This window comes from Castor canadensis, chromosome 8 (assembly GCF_047511655.1).
Source record: "Castor canadensis chromosome 8, mCasCan1.hap1v2, whole genome shotgun sequence".
Lineage (NCBI taxonomy): Eukaryota > Metazoa > Chordata > Mammalia > Rodentia > Castoridae > Castor > Castor canadensis.
Window position 1 is genome coordinate 41,482,711 of NC_133393.1, and position 22,038 is coordinate 41,504,748.

General features: G+C 46.0%; 1 protein-coding gene across 2 annotated transcripts in view; it reads left to right on the forward strand.

Moving 5' to 3' along the window:
- The window catches only part of Gfod1 (Gfo/Idh/MocA-like oxidoreductase domain containing 1), a 110,947-nt gene that overhangs the window by 23,842 nt on the left and 65,067 nt on the right, over window positions 1-22,038 (forward strand). Inside the window, exon 1 of one of the 2 annotated variants that reach the window (XM_074082889.1) lies at window positions 8,219-8,356. The exons of the other annotated variant lie outside the window; for it this stretch is intronic. The gene's annotated coding sequence lies outside the window, so the exon portion shown is untranslated. Of the gene's footprint in view, window positions 1-8,218; window positions 8,357-22,038 lie in introns of those variants that run through there. 2 annotated transcript variants of the gene reach the window in all.

A 22,038-nucleotide genomic window follows, 5' to 3' on the forward strand; every position in this document is an offset into this window, starting at 1 on the left:
GTTAGCTGAGACGTTGGCAAGTGACCTTCCCTCACTAGACCTTTTTTTCCTGTAAGAGGCAGGCAACCGAGTCAATGTTTAGGAGACTCTTCTGGTTCCTACTTTGTGTGTCTATCCTAGTGAGTCACTTTAAAAGGCTGGCACCAACTGGGCTGATTTATTTGTTTTAGTAATTCTTTTTAAGTGCTGTTTTATTGCCACTGCTGACTTATATTTGATTATCTTGGCTGCTGCTTTGGGTTTTTTTCCTAATGAGTTACATACGCAACCAATTCACAATCATCCCTTTACCTGTGAGGGAGGAGATGCTTCCAGAGGCAGAGTAACTTGGCTAGGGAGGCTTAGTGGGAAGGCCACTTGCCAATAGAGAGCATGTGTACATGTGTGCAGAGGTGTGCCTGTGTTAGTCTGTGTGCATGCATATCTTCTACCTGTTGTGCTCTCAATGATGCTTTTTTTTTTTTTGGAATTGGGTTTTGAACCCAGGGCCTCACACTTGCGCTAGGCAGGCAGACTACTGCGTGAGCCACTCCACCAGCCCTGTTGTGTGTTGAGTATTTTTGAGCTAGGGTCTCACAAAGTATTTGCTTGGGCTGGCTTCAAACCACAATCCTCCTGATCTTTGCCTCCTAAGTAGCTAGGATTACAGACATGAGCCACCTGTGTCTGGCCTTGATAGTGTTTTGTTTTTTTTTTTTTAATTCCTTTAGTGATAGTGCAGAGGACACGTCTGTATGAGTAGCCACTCCTACCAAGTGTCAAGCCAGCAAATCAGTAAGGCTTGGCATAATCTCTGGGTAAAAGTTTATCAGTGCGGTGGGTGGCTAGAGATAGCTTCTTCTGCCCCGTTAAGCAGGTCGAGTTCCCATGCACTAAGGAAAGGCACAGTTTTGCCAGTGAAGCAGCTCTGCGCTGTCCTGAGCAGGGGGGGTGTCCATCTCAAGCAACTCCAGGTCAGATCTCGTGTTGGGGATGGCTTGTAGGGAAGTCACTGAGAGGGAGATGATATGGACGGATGCCACCCATCAGACTTGAATAATTGGCAGGTGCAGTCACCCTCCTAAAAGATAGAGGACACACTGTTGATAGTCTCTGGGAGCAGCAAGCCTGTCTTATTGATCATAACCCTGACAGGAATCAGTTAACTTCACCAAGTCAGTATAAAGAAAGAACACAGTAGGGTCTTGAAAGGAAAATAAATCTGTTTCCATCTCTCATCTTTCCTTCCTGCTACCTCCCTACTCAGAGTAAAAATCCATGCCATATGGTCGCCTGGAGAAGGCACAATATCATCAGTTTGTTCCTTCCAAAGAAGTTACATAACCAAAGACTCACGGGATCAGCAGAGAATGAAGGAGCCAATGGAGGCTCATCTGCATCTGTGTGGGACATTTTTGGGTCACCCTATACTGGGGGTGGTACACATCTTTCCCAGCAGTAATTTTACACTTGCCTTCAGTGTTTGACAGTCATAAATGAGAAGGTTTCTTAAGATTCAACTTAAGCAGAGTAGCCCTGTTGATTCTTTGCAGAGGCGATATTTGGTGACATTGTCAAAGATCAGCTAGGTAGCGTATGACTCAGGTTTCCTTTTAAATTGCTGATGTCGGACATGGATCTTTTCCCTCTTCCCTTAACATTTTTATAAAATGAAGGATTTATAGCTGAGTGTGGTGGTACCCACCTGTACTCCTAGTTACTTGGGAGGTGGAGATAGGAGGATCATGGTTTGAGACTAGCTCAGGCAAAAGTGTATGTGAAAAAATAAAGTTAAAAAAGACTGGGGAAGGGGCAGGTGACTCAAGTGATAGAGTGCTTGGCTCCCAAGTACAAGGCCCTGAATTCAAAACCCTAGCACTGCAAAAAAAAAAAAAAGAGTTTCATTTATAATGGTCCTTACATTGGCTGGCTGTTAGGAACACCCAGGGAAGGGGGAGTGTTCCAAATGTTCAGATGCCCAGGTCAATTACATCAGTTCCTGGGAGTGGGAACCTAGGAATGGGCATTTTTAGAAGCTAAGAGAAGTTAAGAGCCACCTGTTTCTAACTGTGCCTCTCAGACTCTAAGGTCCTCAGAAATCCCCTGTCTGTCTTGTGATTCTTAGGTGGGGCCTGAGGTTCTGAGAGCTGCCAGGGGTTGCAGATGCTGCATGGACCCTGCTGAGGACCACGTTTAGAATCTAAGCCTCAGGTGGTTAATTAACCATGGTACAAGACACCATGATCATGTTTGCAAAGTGTGGCACAAGGAATTGGGATGTGGCTCAGTGACATGCACTTGACATGCACAAACAAGGGCCTGGGTTTGATCCCCAGCACTGAAAAAGGTGGTACAAGCAGTGTATTAAAGGAATGAGCACAGAGGAAAGGGCAGATACTTCTGGCAGAGGAAATTGGGATGGCTGCCCAGAGGAGGTGGCATTTAAGAGAGCCTTGAATGATGAGGATGGTTCTCTAAAGAAACAGAACCAAAGAATCCTCTCTCTCTCTCATATGTGTATATATATGTATCTATGTCATGTTATATAATGTGATATATTGTACATTACATTTTAGATTATGTGATAAATATGACACAACTATATATGTGGTGAGAGAGAGAATACAAATATGTGAGTGAGCAGGCTACAGACCCAGGGAAGAGTTAATGTTGTAGCTCAAGTCCACAGTCAGTCTGCTGACAGAATTCCTCTTGTTCAAGGGAGGTCAGTCTCTTTAAAAATTATTATTATTATTATTATTATTATTAAATTAAGGCCTTCAACTGATTGGATGAGGCCCAATCACAGGATTCGGGGTGATCTGCTCTATTCAGAGTCTATTGATATAAGTGTTAATCATTTACATCAATACTTTTACTGAAATATCCAGAAAAAAATGATTGATCAAACACCTGGCTACTGTGACCTAGCCAAGTTGACTCATAGAATTAATTATCCTAGTGAGGGAAAGATAGCTGGTGAGGTCCAGGAACCAGGATGATTTATGGGTGTGTGGGGGTGGAGTGGGAGGGGTTGGTGGTGGGAGGGTTCTGGGCATTGAGCCCAGGGCCTTGCATATGTTGGACATGCGCTCTACCACTGAGCTGCAGCCCCAGCCCAGGGGTGCGTCTTAACCTTCGCTGTCGGTCTGGTTCTGCTGGAAGTATGGAAGACTAGAACTTCACATGGCCTAGAACAGGTACAGGCCAGCTGAGGGTGTGTCTGTCCACCTCCCGTCTGTCCTTGTGGGCACTGGAGCCCAGAGAGCATCTGGAGCTGTCCAGTTGCCTGGCTCTGTGCCCAGAGAAATGGATTCTGGGGAGAAACTCATGGAACTTCGCCTCTGGAGTAGAATCTATGTGTGGTGCTGGCACTGTGTCTCATCCCCTTGTGACTCCAGTCATCTAGAAAAGGGGAGGAAATTCCCCCGACACTGACACCCAAGCAGCTCCTTGCAGAGTCTCACTTTTTCTGATCCTGACCCCCAGGAAGAAATGCAGTTCACTCGTGACCCAGTAAATCTGTAACTCTACCCCTGTAACAACAAATACATAGATAACCTATAGATGGCGAAAGAAAACTGAATATAAGTTTAACTGGCATACAATGCCCTTTAGTAGTTTCTGTTTTTTCCATTTTTATTTAAAGGAAGAAGCTGGATGCAGTGGCTTATGCTTGTAATCCACAGTAGATGGAGATTGGGAGGATTGTGGTTCTAGACCAGCCTGGGCAAAAAGTTTCAGAGACCCCATCTCAACCAATGGGTGGACATGGTAGTTCACACCTATCATTCCTGTCAATGTGGGCAAGCACAATTAGGAGGATCCTGGTCTAGGCTGGTCTGGGCATAAAGCTAGACTCTATCGCAAAAGTTATCAATGCAAAAAGGGCTGGTGGTATGGTTCAAGTGGTAGAGCACCTGCCCAGCAAGCTTGAGGCCCTGAGTTCAAACCCCAGTACCACCAAAAGAAAAAGACTGATGATTTATCTGTCTATCTATCTATCTGTCTATGTATCAATCATTCAAGCTGGCCATGAGCTACAGTGCTGATTTCACAGGCTTCATGGATGGTTACCCGCAGGCAGATGACAGCCCCAAGTCCTGGCGGAGTGGGAGGACTTGCAGTCTTGTGATGGACACTGTACCACCCAATGGACAGTTCTGTACCCATGGAAAGGTTCAGATCAGCTCTGTCCAGGGAAGGAGCTGCTGGCCCCCTGTGGCTGCTGACCAAGTGGCCAGTGGGAATGAGGGCTGGATTTTGAATTTTATTTCATGTTGATTAACTCATGGCTCTTGGGTAACACTGTCTTGCCTCTGCCTCTAACCAGCTAAATGGTAGTATTCCTCTCTCCCCCCAACATTTGTAAGCAGAGCTCTCCACAGATGCTGCCAGCTCCCTGTCTTCATTTGGGTGTCTGGAAAGCCAGGCTGAATGTTTCTAGGGATGGAGTTAATGAAGCACCCTGGGTGGTGTTATAGATAGTGTGCTTTGCATTTTTAAATGCTCCTTAAGAAAGCTTTCCTTCTTTCCTTTCAGTGGCTCAATTGCTCCCTGGGTAACTGGATGGTTTGCAAAGGTAGACCTCTCCACCTAATGAAATCTTAGCAGGCTAAGCCATCTTTCCTGGCTTTCTGAGGACTGGGATGTGTTTGCAACCTGAACAGGAGGTGTTGGAGATGTTTTGGCTTTTGTCCCCAGGACAGCAAACCTCTCTGGCCAAGGCAGTGAGAATTGGGTGCACAGGTTAAACCATCAGGCTGATTTGGTAGGTCTGTATTGTTTGCAAAGCCTGAGATTTTGTTGGACTTCGGTGGACAGAATTTGTTTAAATTCCAATAGTTGGAACTGGAAAAGACCTATAATATCCCTGCTGGGGAAATTAAGCGACCCAGGAAAGGATAGGGAGGGGTGATTTCTTCCTTACTTTCAAAAAAGTTCCAGGAATGACAGTCAACCTTGACCAAGAGGGTGGATTTGGCAGGAGCCTACAATGCAACTTTTCAGAGACTGGTTTCTTCTCCCAGATCTTCGCAGTTGACCAAATGGAAGCCAAGCTAACAGTATGGTGACACTCACAGCTCATCGACTTGTGCTGAGCTAAGGAGAGACTTGAGGTGTCTCATAATTTATTTTGGCTCTGATAAGAGGCACTAAAGGAGGGACAGAAGTTCCAGGAAGAATCCTAATTCATTGACATTTAGGCACTGGGGACAAAATAACCAGTCTCTGATGGAATTAAGCGACCCCAGGCAGCTAGGAGCATTGTCTTGTTTGCTTTCTGCTTTTTCTGTGCATTGATAAGGAGTTTTAAAAAGTGGTGCATTAAAGATGGGCTGTGTCAGATCCTCACCACTGCCATGCAAGTGGAAACCCTTTTGGTGAAAGTAGAACTCTTGCTGCGGGCCAGGCTTCTCTTTATTCTTACCATTACAGCTGGAGGAGCTGGTAGTCTTCATTCAAAGATGGAGAAATCAAGAGGTTAAAAATTACTGGAGTTCACAAAATGATACTCCAAAAGTAAGATGCTTTGACATGCTGTGCTGGAGAAGCATGTCTCAGAATCAAGGTCTGTCTGCCTTTCCTCAGTTTCTGCTGGATGGAAAGAAGCTCTTATAGAAATGCAATCATAAAGTCATAGGAGGTGAGAGACTGAGGCAGGAGTCTCAGTTTGAGGCCAATCTAGGTTACATAGTGAGAGCCTGTCTTAAAATAACAATAGCAGGGCTGGAGGGGTGGCTCAAGTGATAGAGCACTTGCCTAGCAAGCATGAGGCCCTGAGTTCAAACCCCATCACTACTAAATAAAAAACCAAATCATATAAAACAACAATAACCACCCCTCATACAGAAGGAAGACAGGAATGTCATCACACTAGACAGACTTTGTCACAGCTATGTCTGCTCTTGGACCTAGTCAGTTTCCAAAGAGAATCATGTACAATTTATTGTCTGTTCTTTGTATCTTTGAATTCCCCTAAAAATCATTTACTACCCCTCAAAATTGCCTACATCCCTCCATCCCTCCCTCCTCTGAGGAAGGCTTTGCGTGACTCTGAATCCCACTGGGTAATCACCTTCCTGTGTCCTCACCATATAATGTCAGCTCATTAGGCAGATGGCAGCCTTCAGCAGGGGAGGGAGATTTCCTCGGCCCCTACAATGTCTTGCCCAGGGTTACACAGGACCTGGCAGAGTTGGAACCCAAACCTACCATTTGTTCAGGCTGTTAACCTGCTGTGCTGCCTCTCAGCTCAAGGCCTGCCCAGTTGAAGTTGGTCTGCGGTGTGCTGGTTACGCACTGCGTCATCCCTGGTGCACAGGGTACATGTGGCGTCCTCGGTATCTATCACTCTGAGAAGCAGAATCCTGGTCCTGGAACTGTGGCTTGCTTGGTGGAGGCTGAGCCTGCCTGCTGTGTCTTCTGGGAAAGTTAGGTGTGGGGTGAAGTGGAGGGATGAGAAGGGGCCCCCTTTCTCTCTCAAGTTGGAGTCGGGGAGTCCATAGTGAGGGGGAGAGTGAACCCCAGTGCACACTAGATAGAGGGAAAAAGAGCAGCATGTGCTTGCAAATTCAGCTGACAGGAGACGGTTGATGGAGGAAACATGGGTGAGGTGGGGGCAGAAGATGTGCACTGACAGTGGATATGAAAACAAGCAGGGAATGGCTGCTCAGCCTGGTTCATGGGCAGAGGCTGTGATCATGGTGACGAGGCTGCACTGGACGAGTCCCAGCTGTGGTGGGTGACTGTGGAGCCCTGGATGGATCAGATGGCAGGTAAGAGAGGCTCAGACTGGGCCTAGGCATGGCATGTGTGTCCTGTCTCCTTACATCTCTCCAGCTGCACAATGACTTGATAAGGAAGGAACTGTTCTGATTATTATCACTAGCACAGCACTGAGGGCCCACCATGTACAGAACACAGCCAGGGGCTGGAAAGGATGTTCAGACACAGCGAGATGGGCTCCCTACCTGCAAAGAGTTGAGTCAATAGATTAGAAAAAAATAGACTTTACGCACATGCTCCAATCCATGCCGTGTTCTGTGCTGCTACAACAGAATGCCACAGGCTGGATCTATAATAGGTTGAAATTTGTTTCCCACAGTTCTGGAGGTTGGAGTGCTGGCATCTGGTGTGTGGTGAAGGCTTTCTTGCTGCATGTTCATGTGGTAGAAAGGGGAAGGACAGACAGGGATGACTGGTGTGTCCTCACATGGCAGAGGAACAGAAGAGAGAGATCCCACTCCTGCAATCCACTTGTGAGGGCAGAGCTCGCACCACCTCCCAGCACTTGCATTGGGGATTAAGTTTCCAACATGTGAATTTTAGTGGGGTACAAGAACGTTCAAACCCTAGACAAGATCCCCGGGTCCTTTCTGCATGCCTCTGTCTATGGCCTAATCTATTGGTTCCCATCATGGCTGTCCTTGACACTTTTCTTCTCATGCCTCTACCATCACTTTTGATAAGAAATCGTGCTAAAAATGCTTCTTCATCTCCTTAAAAATTTCTTTTGCCTGAAGGGAAGTGGGTCTTTCTTTTGCTGGCTGGCTTCATGGTGGTGATTACCACACCACCACTCTTAACAGCACTTTCCTATCGTCACATTTTTATCCTTGCAATAACTGTATAATGCAAGTGTTGGTACCACTATATAGAAGAAGAAAAATGGAACTCAGAGAGTGTAGGGCAGTTGTGGGAGGTCACACAGCTGATGAAGGAAGGGTCTGGGACTGAAGTGAAGGTCAGTGTGACTCTACCACACAAAATCGCCTGATGAATTCAGTGGGGAGTAGTATTGACTCCATCATCATTTCAAAGGAGTTTGGAGATGGTTGGTAAGATGATGTTCAGCACAGAGTGTTTTAAAAAATTATGGGTAAGGAAAATAAGGTCAAGGAGCCAGGGTACAATCAATTATATTTGGATTTTGATTGTTCTGAGCTCAAACACCCTTTTGGATGAGTGGACATCTCCCTGCTTATAGGATGGAAAAGTCGATGGGAAGGACTGAAGCTATCCTTTTAAGCCAATGACTCCAGGCAGAGTTCCTGGATTCTTAGTGGAAGCCTCTACTATTGCCTGGACAGAAAACACTTCTCGGTTTCAATGGATGGCTGTTGCTGGAGCAGCCAAAGCAAATGATTGAGAGCTCTTAGAATCAAGCCAGTGAAGCCTCCCATGTTTGTTTTTCTTGCACGAACAGGCCGTCAGCCCCTTCCAGAGAGCATCAGCCATGGAGTCCAGTTGAGAACTACTCTGAGAATGACTTGCCTACTCTGCATTACATCTAGCTGCAGATGGTTGCTAGCACAAAGAGGGAAATGCCTGATCTTCATGGATAATCAACAGTGATCATGGCCCAGGAGAATAGGTACCAAGTGTGGCATTATCCAAACCAGACTATCCCAGCTCCATCATTCCTTGGGCGTGTGGCTTTTTCTCTAGATCGGGGTTTCTCGGAGTGCATCTGAGGGCTACTTCATGAGGACCTGGGGTTGAGGGTGAAATGGAGGCTTTTGTACCTCACCCTGGAATATCAGGTGCTACTGGTGGTTGGGGCAGCCAAGTAGTTGGCTCTTTGCTTATGGTAGGCTGATTTATCATCATTCCCAAAATGGCTATTAAGTACCTGCTATCTATAGAGCACAATTTTGGATGTTGTAGAACTTCCTAGCTATTTTAGACTGGGAAAATTCCAAAAAGTCCAGGTCACTGCTCAAATTCCTGGCAGGTGCCCATTTGCTTCTGGTGAAGTTTGACTCAGGATCCACAGGAGGAAGTGTGACTGGGAAGGTTATGGTCCCCTTTCAGTCTTTGCCACTTTCCATGCTGGCACATGTGGCTTTGTTCTGTATTGCTATGGGCCAGAGGCAGAGTTGTCCATTTGTTTCTTGTTTATGAGACAAGAGTTCAATCTTTGATTTTCTCATGGGGGGCCACTAAAGTGACCTGTTAATTATGAGAACAGGGAGGAGCAGGAATGTTCCCTATGTGTCAGAAGAATGGTGGTGCTCCCCAACTTCTGCTCAGGGAGCCCTGAGTGGGGAGGGGGTCTAAGCTTCCTACAGAGATGGCAAGGTCCCCTTGAGGTCTTCTGTTCTTCCTGAAAAATTCTCATGAACTTTTTCTACTCAGTAGTGTCCCTGGGATTGTCTGAATATGAAAGCATTTCGGAGTAGGTGAGGGTACCTGAGTCTGTGAATCACAGCTCTGGAAGGCTACAAGTCAGGACTGAACATCTGCCCAGCATTAATCATCTGTAATAAAATAGCAGTTAAGTTCCGCTTGAATGTTTATTTAGATTCTTGCTTTAAGCTAGAAAGGATTAGAGGTGGCTGCAGTGGTAGTTTAAATATTAAGCTGTATTTAATGGTCAAGACTGCATCTGTATTCGTGATGGTATTTTTGAAAAAATCAAAAGCTAAGGCAATCTCTAAGAAACTCCTTTCAACCCAGTGGGGTGTCACTGTGAGGTCAGGTGGTCGCAGTTTGTGCTGCCCCTGAACCCCTTGTCCATCTTGGGATGAAGTAGTTCTATGATGAGGGCCCCCCTGGCATAGAGCTGGGTGCCCAGCAATATGTTTAAATCCCACTTTTTTTTTTTTCTGGAACTGGGGCTTGAATTAAGGGCCTCATGCTTGCTAGGCAGGAGTTCTACCACTTGAGCCACTCTGCCAGCCCAGCAATGTATTTAGAATCAGCACACTAGTCAAGCTAGAGGGCTGGCTCTCCCAAGCTCCCATCCTGTCCAGAGAGGGCTGTGATAATGTGAAACACATATTCAATCTTTCTCCCTATTTTCTGGCATGCAACTTAAGTCTTTGGAATCTCTTAAACTACGAAAGTCTTCTGTTAGCTAATGAGTGGAGTGAGGGCTGGCAGCCCCTGGATAGCTTCAGGATGAGTACAGTCACAAGAAAGACCAAGGCAGGGTTAGTGGGTTAGAACTTTCAGCCCACCCAACAACCTCAAGGAGAGGAGAGGGACTGAAGGTCAAGTAGATTGCCAGTGGCTTTGTCATCACATCTTTGTGATGAAGCTTCTGTGAAACTCCACAGGGGGCTGTGCTCAGAGAGTTTCTGGCTAGTTGGAACAGGGGGAGCAGCTGGGCAGGGGAGAGGGGGTGAATGGGAGCTCCTTGCCCTTCCCCCATACCTCACCCATATATCGTGTCTTTGGTATCTTTTGTAATACCCCTTTGCAAGAGACCAATAGGTGTGAGGGCTGAGGGTGTTTGCCTAGCTTTTACAAGGGCCTGGGTTCCATTCTTAGACAGACAGACAGACAGACAGACACACACACACACACACACAGAGAGAGAGAGAGAGAGAGAGAGAGAGAGAAATCCAGTGTTTTCCTGAATTCTATGAGCTACACAGCAAATTAATTGAACCCAAGTAAGAGGCTATGGGCAGGCTGGTTTTTATTATCTATTTATTATCTAGTTGACTGGTTCACTGGTGTTTTAGTTCAGACAGAGTCTCATTGGGTAGCCCAGGCTGGCCTTGAACTTGAGATCCTCTTGCCTCAGTATCCCAAGTGCTTAGACTACAGTTATGCAGTACCATGCAAGGGTGAGGATGAACAATATTCTTTGGATTTTTTTTTGTTGTTTGTTTGGAGTCCTGGCTCACAGCAAGTTGGTCAGAAGCATAGGTAAAATGGTGTGGGACTTGGGGTTATGTGTATGGGGGGATGGGAAGACTTGAGCCCTTAGCCTTGTGAGAACTGACACTAACTCCGGGATCATAGTGTCAGAATTCAATTAAGTCAGAGGACATCAGCTGGCTGTTGCAGCTGTGGCTGGCTTGTGGATGAGGAAACCACTGTGCTGAGTGAGCATATGGGAGAAACTGAGTCTGTCTGACTTTTCCCTCTGTATCCTTGGAAGGGCTGACCAGGCTGCTGTCACATGATGATTAACTAGGAGCTCAGGTGAGGGTGATTTGGCAATGGTAGTAGGGCTCCAGCATGTGGGTGCTGAAACACAGAAGTACAGGCAGGTGATATGGCAATTTGACCTTTTGTGCTTCTCACAGTCAAATGTGGCTCTTTGTGTGGGTGTCTCTGCTTAATTTGGCCAAGACATTTCTTTCTTTTCTGAGTTGGCTTCTCAGGTTGAGACAGGATGTCAGGCGGTGCATGATGGGTGCTTCTGACAGGCGGTAGCATGACCCCTGGGTTGCTCAGTTATGGGCTTAATGTTACCTGTGGCCTGCAGTCTCAGACATCCCCTGTCAGACTGTCAACCTATGGTGAGAAAGCATAGGATTTCCTCTTCGAATAGCATGTGTTTGTGTCCTTGGTTTCTACAAACCAGAGACACAGTGGGGCTCCCATTCCTGGTAGTCACCCTGCTGAGGACCAGGACAGGGTTTCTGTGAGCCTGGGGCTGACTTCCCCTTCAAGAAACAAAATCCTCGAAGAACGGGTGTCTGGAATTACCATGGTGATTTAACGATAGGGACTTCTGAAAAAGCTAACCCTGAGCTGCTACTCACTTCCGACTAGGCCAGAAACCTGACCCACCTGTACCTCTCGGGGTGTATCCTATTACTGTCAAGTTTCCAGAATCTTTCTGGAGGTGCATGCTTCTGCTATATGCTTGCAAGACAGAGCTGGAGGCTACGTGCACATGTTCTGCAGAGCCCAGTGTGACAGGCCACATGCAGAGGAATTTTGATTCCAGGTCTCAGATGACTCTAGGGAGAGCCATAGCATCAGATGGCAAACACACCTCACTTAAATGTATGTCTCATCTATTTGAGGTTTTTCATATCAGGGGATCTAGAGCTTGCTGGAAATGACAGCCAGAAGGTGAAGCCAATGTCCTGAAGACTCCGCTCCCCCAAATCTCCTGCTCTAGTGCCCTTTTGGGACTACCTGTTCTCCCACCTTGCAGCCCACAGGAGTTGGAAACGTTGACATTCGTCCCTGGCTGCCAGCTGTCCTCTCTGGATCCCGAGCAATCTGTGGGAGTGTGGATAACACCGTCAGTGGACGTAGGGAATGGAGAGTGGGAAGTGTCTGCTGCGTGGGAGATGTGTGAGAGTGGGAACATGTGTGCTCATGGATCAGTGTGGTGCTGGTCTCATTCTGAGGACCTGGTGTCTACATTGGAAATGTCTCTTGGTTTTTTGGTTACTTTTTAAAGAAGCCATGACTGAAAGGCCAGGAAGTAGGATTTGAGGGTGTGCCAGTGAGTAAAAAGCCATTAATGTCCTATATCTTTCAGTCCAACAAGGGTGCAGTTATTGCCTTATGCAGGATTATTTATTGCTGTCCTTGGTTCCAGCCGGTATTTTTTTAGCCATTGATAGGCTTGTATTCATTTCCAGGAGCTGATGAAACAAACCATAAACAGAATGGCTTAAACAACGGAAATTTATTGTCTCTCAGTTTTGGAGTCTGGAAGCTAAGATATGCAGGCGTTTGTCAGGGTGGCTCCTTCTGAGAGCTGAGAGGGAGTCTGCTCCAGGCTTCCCCATCCATAGCTGGCCATCTTTGGTGCTCCTGACTTGAAGCTACAGCAGCTTGTCTCTGCGTTCAGGTTTAATCTTGTCCTTCTAGGTGTGCGTATCTGTCTGCATGTAAATTTTCCCTTTTCATAAGAATCCCAGGTGTATTGGATAAGAGCCCACCTTAAAGACCTCATTTTGTCACATCAGCAGCAACCTTATTTTCAAATAAGGTGACATTCACAGGTGTTGAGGGTAGGATGTCAAACATCTTTTGTAGAGACACAGCCTAACTCATAATGAGGGCAAAAGGTGAGAGGTCAGAGGACATGGGTTGTGGGATCTGGTAGCCTGGGAAGGACGGCTGCCATGAGCTAGCTGTGTGTCTCTGGTCAATGTGCCTGCCTTGCACCCCTATCACCCATGGGGAGATGGGAAAGAATAGTCACTGACAGAATCAAATAAGTGCATGCACATGTGTCACTCTTTAACTAATACTTGGTCTAGTGTGGCTCCCATTAAATCAAAGACTTTTCTGCTGCTACTTCTCTCTCTACTAGTTCTCTACTACCTGTTTGTTTGATGTTCTGATACTACACTATTATTGGGAATACCTTAAAAAGAGCAAATTGAAAGCAGCAAGGATATTACTGCCTGAACTTCTAGATTTATTTATCTTCAAATGACTAAATGATTGTCCCCTCCAGGGAATCTTCAAGGATGCATTGTGTTCTGAATACTGGAAAAAATATCTTGGAAGTTAGATTCATTCATCTAATAAACATTTATTCAAGCCTTACTATTCGCAATACACTGTGCCAAGTGCTGAGGTGAATATGCCTGGGCATGAGGGTGTGTGTGGCCTGGTGAGAGACGGAGACATGATGTGACCCAGTGACAGGAGAGAAGAGGCATTCGGCACAGTGCTGCACCTGAGTCAACCCATGCAAGGTTTAAAACAACCAGATGTGCTAGATACGGCTCCTTCTCAATTCTGAATTAAAAAAACAAAACAACAAAACAAAAGGCCAAGTTCAGTGGCTCACATCTGTAGTCCTAGCAACTGGAGGCAGAGATCAAGAGGATTGTGGTTCAAGGCCAGTCTAGGGAAAAAAGTTAGTGAGACAAGTCACCTGTTAGGCAAGAAGCGTAAGTAGGATTAAGGTCTGGGCCAGCCCAGGCATAAAGTGAGACCGTATTTGAAAAATAACTAAAGCAAAAAGGGCTGAGGACATGGCTTAAGAGGTAGAGCGCATGCCTAGTAAACTTGAGACCCTGAGTTCAGTACTACCCAATACCACAAAAAAAAAAAGAAAAGAAAAAAAAAAGAAGTGAAGCTTTGGAGAGGGAGTTAACTCATGTGGGTGGAGCCTCATGAATGAAATTAGTGCCCTACGAAAGAGGCCCCTGAGAGCTGCCTTGCATACCATGGAAGGCACCATTAATGAAGAAGCAGGCCCATGTCACACACAGAATTTGATGACACCTTGATCTTGGACTTCTCAGTTCTAGAACTGTGAGAAATACATGTTTATTCTTGATAAGCTACCCAGGTTGCAGTATTTTGTTAGAGAAGTCCTAACAGACTATTTACCAGGGCATCACGGGGAGCCCCAGGCAGAGCTGGGGCTCAGTCTTGGAAAGGATCAGAATGGGTAGTTTACTTCTGCTCAGTGCTGGACTGAGCTGGAGGCCTTAAATCCAATGTCAATACCCATGTGCCTGCCTCCCTTCTGTGTGAGAATGAGAAAGTGTGGTGGTGAGTGGGGGTCCAGTTAAAGAGCACACAGTGTGGACCACACGTGTCAGCACAGGAAGAGCCCTCTCTAGGGGTGGACTTGACTCAGGATTATCTGCGTGTTGACCTTTACCTAGTGTTCAGCATGTTTCAGGGATAAGCATACCCACTACCTTGGTCCTCATTGCCCAGTCCAGTGCCTCTGTCCCTAGGGCTGATCTGGGCTACCGCTCTCTGAGGAGGCAATGGGTCCTGTTTGCCTGGCTCAACACAAGCTGCTTGGCCTTTGGATGCCCAGGTCCCCAAGCTATTGGCTTCAAATTCATGGTACCTTGGAGCTACCATAGCACTCACCACCTGTCTGATGACTCCTGGGAGGGCTTTGCTGATGAACTCTCAAGATGCCTCCAGCTGGCTCTGAATTTATCAGGATGTCCTGACCTTGATCTGTGTTCTCCAAGACCTCTTGTTCATGTCCATGACTTCAGTGATCACTTGTGACTGAGTCACTCCTCCCTGACCTTACCAGGCCCAGCTGCACAGCCTGGCCACCCCCTAGGATTGGGCTTCTGTGCTGCTAGTCTGTTTCCTTCCACCATGGCCTGTGGCTGAGAGCCATGGATTAGGGACTGGTGAATGTCAAAAGCCCTTCCCTTTTCTGGGGCCAGAGAGTCTGGCAAGGGAGAAGGGTTTTCAACACCAGACTTAATATGAATGTTGCAAGTCACTTAACCTCCCTAGGGTCTTTTTCTTCTCTGTATCCTGAGGGTAGTGAACCAGATATCCTTTCAGGGCCCTCAGGCTCTGAGAAATTCTGTGACATCCACTAAGCACTCAGGCAGGCATGGTTAAGAAAGTACCAAGAATGAGCATCAGAGCCTCACAGCAGATGGGGCCCAAGATGAGCCATAGATGAGAGCCATGCTAGCATCAAGGTGTAGTAGGGGAGTCACAAGGCAGTGTGGTCGAGGATCCATACACCTTGCCTGAACCGTGGCTCACTCATGGTGTAGGCCCAAGACTGCTGTCCTTCGAAAGGCCTGCTTGTGGGCTTGACCCTAACTGGCTCTGTAGGGAACTTGACTGGCCAGCCATTCCCTACACTGATGTAAAACATTCCATAAGTGGTTGGGCCCAGGAAAGTGTGCCTAAACTGTTTGTGCAAACAGTGTGATTTCTGCTGAATACTTGCTTTCTATCTGGGTGCCTGGAATTTGGGGTTCAGGCAGTCCCACCATAATATCTTTGGGCAGGGAGTTTCTAACAAGTGTGCCTGGTAGACAATACTTCACACCTTGGTGGCCACTAGGCACTAGGGGAACTGAGTGCATCCCAGGTGAGTCCACTGTGAGAGGACTCTTGGTAACTGTGCTGGGCTTCCTCCGCATATCACCCCATACTCTTTTTCCTTTGCTGATTCATCTCCCTTCTCTGTAATAAATCTCACTGTGGGTACAACTTTATGCTGACTCCTGCATTCTCCTATAAAATCATCTCTTACCCCAGCTGGGGGATGTCTTGGAGGCTCCTGACACAGACTTTCAAAGTGAGTAAAGAGCAAGTAAAGAAGTGCCCCTTGCCCCTGTGCAGTTCCCGGTGCTAGTCCAGGGTACTGAGGTGGCTTCTAATAGGAACCTCAGCTTGGTTAAAATTTCTGTCCATTGCATCATGAGTTCAAATGTCCCCACAAGCCCTACATTGCATCCCAGTGCTACTGTGCCCTTTGGGGGGCCAGGTCATTTGCGGTGCAGGTGTATAAAGTGGAAAGGAAATCATGGCCCAGCCTGCCATTCCAGAACATGGGAGAAGAACTCAGGAACAGAAGTGGCTTGTGTGCCTTCTCACCTGGGTGACTCTGGTATTGTGCTGTAGAAGAACAGCAGGGTTCTTTAGTCGATCCACTTGCTCAGTTAAGGAAAATTACTGCTAGAGGAAGTTCATCTGGGAGGAAATGCAAGATCTTAACCTTAGCATGCTTCAACTGTGTCCATGAACTTTGACTAGAAACCACAGACCTTCTCCTGAAGGCTTTGAGTATTCATAGAGTTCTGATCTGGAAGGGAGAGTTTTGTATCCTGAGTGGCAACTATGAATCTGTAAGGAAGTGGAGATGATTATGATTATCACATCTGGCTGACATACCCTTTGTGGGCTAGGAGAACCCAAATCACATTACAGATAGTGCCCAATTTAGGATGCTTCCACCGAATGATTGTTTTGACTTTTACCATAGCACAAAAGCAATACAAACTCAGTAAAAACCATACTTGGAGTTTTGAAGTTGGATCTCTCCCAGGCTAGCAATGCTGTCTGGTCTTTCTCAAGATAAATCGCCCTCCATCTGCCCCGTGATCATAAGGGGAAGCAGCAGACACTCTCCAGTGAGCTGTGTTGCTGAGTGAGGATGGTCTGTAGGTAAGCAATACCAAATGCTTTGTCAGCTTACAGTGATATTATCAGGACCTAACCTCATCATAAGTCAAGGAGCATCTGTCTTTGATTCTTTAGGCATCTCTCTCTTCTGCTTGCACTTGGCCCAGGATGCCTGATGGTGGAGAATTTGGCTCTCTGAGGGCAGAATGAATTGCTCCACCACTCTTGGTATTTCTGCATTTAAAATTAGCTCTGGCTGTAGACAGGATTTGGCTCAGTCTCCAGAGGCAGGGATAAGTGTCAGCTGCTTTAAGAGCAAAGTATGTCAGAGGCACAGCCAGGTCCTTACCCCCTAGGTCACTCGAAACCATCCTGGGAGGCAGAGTTGAGAGTTTGTAAACTCATGGTCGATTAGTAGCATGAGACACTGACTTGACCTATAAGTGTCTTTAAGGACATTTTTTTTTTAATCCTTGGAAGAGTGGAGACATATTGAATGTCACAGGAAGCCACTGTGAGCAAAGTAGGGAGGAGGCAGATATTTGACCCTCTTGGCATTTGTGGGAAGGCTGTGTTGCTATGGCATTTAGGAACTTACATTTCCTCTTCAAAATATCCTTATTTGGTGGAAGACCAATAAGAGTGCAGTGAGGGAGTGGGGACCTGAGGTACCCCCTTTCCTGTGACTAACAGGTGCAGGTGGCAAGCGCAGCGTGGATATGCTGGACAAAGGGATGATTCACATCCTGGGTGGGATGGAGCAGGATGGTGCAAGATTTCGTCATGGTATGCAATTTAAAACTTAGGAATTGTTTATTTCTGGAATTTTCCATGAAAAATTTTTTTTGATTGAAACTGCAGAAACCCAACTAAAGATAAAGGGGACTGCAGTAAGTAAGTGCTTCTGTGTCTCCCCTCCCCCTCAGGATGACGCTCAATACCTCCCTTCCCCTGTGTTGCTTCAGCTGCCTCTCCTGCCTCACTGACCTTGTCCTCCATCATGGGATAGTACTTGTGATGTGGCCTCCAGTGTGTGCTGCTTGATGCCTCTAACTTGTTCCCCTTTCCTTCTTCACTTCCTCCTAGTGACGTTGCCTGGAAAACTCCTGCATACTCTTTAAAGCTCATTTAAAGAATACAGTCCTGTCATTTGCAGCAACCTGGATGGAACTGGAGGGTGTGATATGAAGTGAAAGGAACCAGGCACAGAAAGACACATTCTGCATGCTCTCACTTCTGTGCAGAAACTTAAACTGATCTCATAAAAGAGAGTAGAATAGTGGTTACCAGGGTTGGGGTGGGGTGGGGGGGTAGAGCAGGGATGTTTAATGGGTACAGCAGTACAGTTAGATGGAAAGAATAACTTCTAGTGTTCTACAACACACTAGGGTACCCATGGCTGACAAAAGTTAATTGAATATTTCAGAACTGACAATAGAGAGGGAGTTGAGTGTTTATAACACAAAGAAATGATAACTGTTTGAGGTGATGGACAGGTCAATTCCCTGATTTTACCTTTATGTATTTTATACATGTACAAAATGTCACACTGCACCTGGTCAATATATACAATTACTATGTGCCAATTAAAAATAAAAATTAAAAAAATTACCTATTAGGAACACACACACACACACCCTTAGCCAGGTCCATTCCCTACCCTCCACTTCCCACCCCCCACCTCCTTCACTCCCTTTCCCTGCTTTTCCAAGGCCAAGTAAGCACATCAAGCACATCTCCTCTGTCCCCAGTGACCTGGTCCTTCCCTTGTCATCACACCTGTCACTGTGCACTGACATTAGCTCCATCCCTGACCCCCCAGAAAACCTGGTTCCTCAGCTGCCACCAGATCTTACGTGTTCTCAGAGCCATGTATATTTTCATACTTCATGTCTGACATACAACAGACGTTTCTAAAATCTGTGCTGTAACAGCCAGTCTCTAGACAGTCAGAGCTTTGCTCAGACATGTCGGACCAGAGGATTCTCCTTCTTTCTTTTTTTGGAGGTGCTAAGATTTGAACTGGGGGCCTTGCGTTTGTTAGGCAGGTTCTCTACCACATGAGTCGTGCCCCCAGCAGGATTCTCTTTTTGGAGAGCATTTGTAAAGCTGGTATTCCATAAAACACAGTTTGTCTCTGGTAACAACAACAAAGTCAGTGATCGGCTCACTTTAACATGTAGGTTTAAAATTGTTGTGGTACATAGCTTGCAAGGGTTTGCCAATAGTCTGTGACTATTTAGGAAGCCACCTCAGCTTAGCATCTGGCAGGTGGGCAGAGAAGAGTCTAGGGGGATTAAGGGGTCTGTTGAGGCCAGCTGGAGACAGGGGGAAAGGCTCAAAATGTGCATCCAGTCACAGGAATCCCTTCATCCTCTTTCTTAGGACCCCATTTCCTCACAAGCCATCCTTGCTGTCACTGCTGACCACCTGAATGCATGGGTGTGGGGAATAGATGTAGCTGACATATGTGATTTGCTGCCAATGTTGGATGTTTTGCCAGTGCTGCCTGAGAAGGGCGCTGTGGGATTAGCAGGTGGCTGCAGTAGGCCTGGTTTGACCCTTAGCCATTGCCCTCTCTCTCCTTTACCCTGTCCTGTAGGGTGGATAGTCCTCCCCATCCTCCCACACTCTAGCTCCAGCTTAGAGATCATGGCCACCAGATGATAAAAGCAATCGCCCGCCTGACCCAGGGTTCATTCTAGCAACAATCTTCTTTATTTCAGTGCTTTCCCCTCATTCTGCTGGGGCAGCCATTGGTGCTGGTTCTTAAGTTTCAATTTTGGGAGTCACAAGTGAATGTATTTGTGTTTGAGGCTTTAAAAAAAATTTTAGGTGATTTGAAATCAATTCAATTTAATGATGTTTGTCTGTCAAAAGCCTGTCCATGCCATATTGGAGCCTCCAGGCTCAGGCTTTGTTAATCTTCAGTTCTTGGCCTCATTATGCTAGTACTAGGGCTGTGTGTGTCAGCAATGTGGACACCGTGATAGGTGCAAACTGCAGCATGTTGGCTTTGTCATCTTCTTTCCCCTGCAACTCGTCTTTTGTCCCTGTCCGCATCACTGTCCTCCTTTTATGGTTGAATAAACAGATGTTCTCCAACTTACCTCTGTCACCCAGGGCACGTCTTCTAGTTAATGCTCCTGTCCTTAGCTGGCTGTCTGGTGGGATGCTGTATTAAGAGATCAGACCTACACTGAGATGTCCAGCCTCACAGCCTTAGGACAGCCACCGGTTGGACATATGGACAGTGCCACCCAGAAGGACAAGCCTGTGTTTCACATATTCCTGAGGGTACTGGTCTCTTAAAGATTAAACCTGGACTGGCAGAGTGGCTCAAGTGGTTAAGAGTGCCTGCCTAGCAAGCATAAGGCCCTGAGTGCAAACCCCAGTACCACCAAATGAAAAAATAAATCTTAAAGATTAAACCTGCATTTATGCTGTCTGCACCCTCAAGGCAGAAGCATTAAAGCTTCCTTGTTATGGAGTCAACCTCTTGATTCTGCAGGAATAAGGGAAAATCTTTGAAACAAACCTCTTAGGAAGAACAGAGGTGCCAGACCCAGCTGTCTTTCCCTCCTGTCTTTGCCTATAGGTTATAGGAACCTTCTATCCATTTCAGAGCCATGGTTTTGAGAGGACAGAAGCCAGGCAGTACCAAAGGACAAGATCCATGTGTCTGAGGCTTGGAAGATAGGGAGCCACAGTTTGTTTCTCTAAGTTCTTTTCGTTGGGCAGCTATTTGGATAGAGGGAAAAGGTGGGGTTGGATTTGGTGTCTTTAGCTGAAGGACACAGAGAAAGTGCAGACCACAATGACTGTGGTCAAATGGGAGATGACGGTAGTGGGCAGCCTTGATCTCATTAGATGCATGGTATTTTCTCCATGCTCCAATGTGAATATGAGAAGTGGTACTCAGCGAGCATCAGGAAACCTGGCCCCTTATGAAGACAGGAGTAGCTGAGCATCTGTAGGCTTGGCAGGCTGCCAGCCAGCACTGGCTCCAGAATGCTAACTGCTTCCTTCTTGTGTTCTTCCATGTCGCCCGAGGCCAGTACTAAGCCTTTCCCTTTGCCATGTTTGGTCTCTGCTAGTGTGGGCAGAAGCCGATGTCACTGTGTTACTGACAATCAGTGCTGTCATAGGAGGACTGATATTTATATTAGAACCAAGTTCCTTCCTAAGAGAGATTCATTTAATAATTTGAAGGGGATGATTTTTATAGTCGACCTGAGAAGATTAGAAGATACCTTATTTTATTTTAATATTGTATTCATTTTTTTATTCACTGGTGGTACTAGGATTTGAACTCAGGGCTTCACACTTGCTAGGCAGACACTTTATCACTTGAGCCACTCTGACAGCCCTTTTTTGTGTTGGGTATTTTCTAGATAGGGTCTTACAAACTATTTGCCTGGGCTGGTTTTGAACCGTGATTCTTCTGATCTCTGCCTCCTGAGTAGCTAGGATTGTAGGTGTAAGCCACCAGTGGCCGGCTCCCATTTTATTTTATAATTGACAAATGTATATATTATCATGCACAATGTTTTAAAATTTATTTTAAAATGACAAATAACACTGTATCTGTGGGACACTATATAATTTTTTTTGGGGGGAGGTGGGACCAGGCGTTGAACTCAGGGCTTCACACTTACAAATCAAGTGCTCTACTGTTTGAGCCACACTTCCAGTTCATTTTGTTCTGGTTATTTCAGAGATTGGGGATCTCATGAACTATTTGCCTAGGCTGACCTCAAACTGTGATCCTCCTGATCTCAGCCTCCCAAGTAACTAGGATTGCAGGCATGAGCCACCTCACCCAGCTACATGTGTGTGTTATAAAAAGATTCAGTCAAGCTAAATAACATCTTCTTCACCTTACCAGCTTATCCTTATTTGTAGTGAGAATATTAAGTCTCTTCTTTATGCAATTTCAAAATATACAATAAATTATTATTGACTGTGGTCACCATGCTGTACACACTAAACCTTATTTTCCAGTCTGAATGAAATTTCATACCCTTTGATCAACATTTGCCATTTTCCTCAACCCTCCTCTTGTCTCCGAGCCTCTGGAGATGGTCGTTCTACTCTCTTTCCATGAGATTGACTTGTTTAGACTCCACATAAGAGTGAGATGATGCATTACTTGTCTTCCTATGTCTGGCTTATTTCATTTAGTGTAATGTCTGTCAATCTGTTCATTCATGTTGTCTTCAAATGATAGAATTCCTTTTTAAAGGCTATATAGTATTTCATTGTGTATATATACCATGTTTTCATTATCTATTCATCCATTGGTGGACACTTACATTGCTTCTATATCTTGGCTATTGTGAAAAGTACTGAAATGGACATGGGTATGCAAATGTCTCTTCAATCTACTGACTTCAGTTCCTTTGTGTGTAACAAGAAGTGGTATTTTAAAAAATATTTTTATGGTAGTGCTGAGGTTAGAATTCAGGGCTTTGCACTTCTACA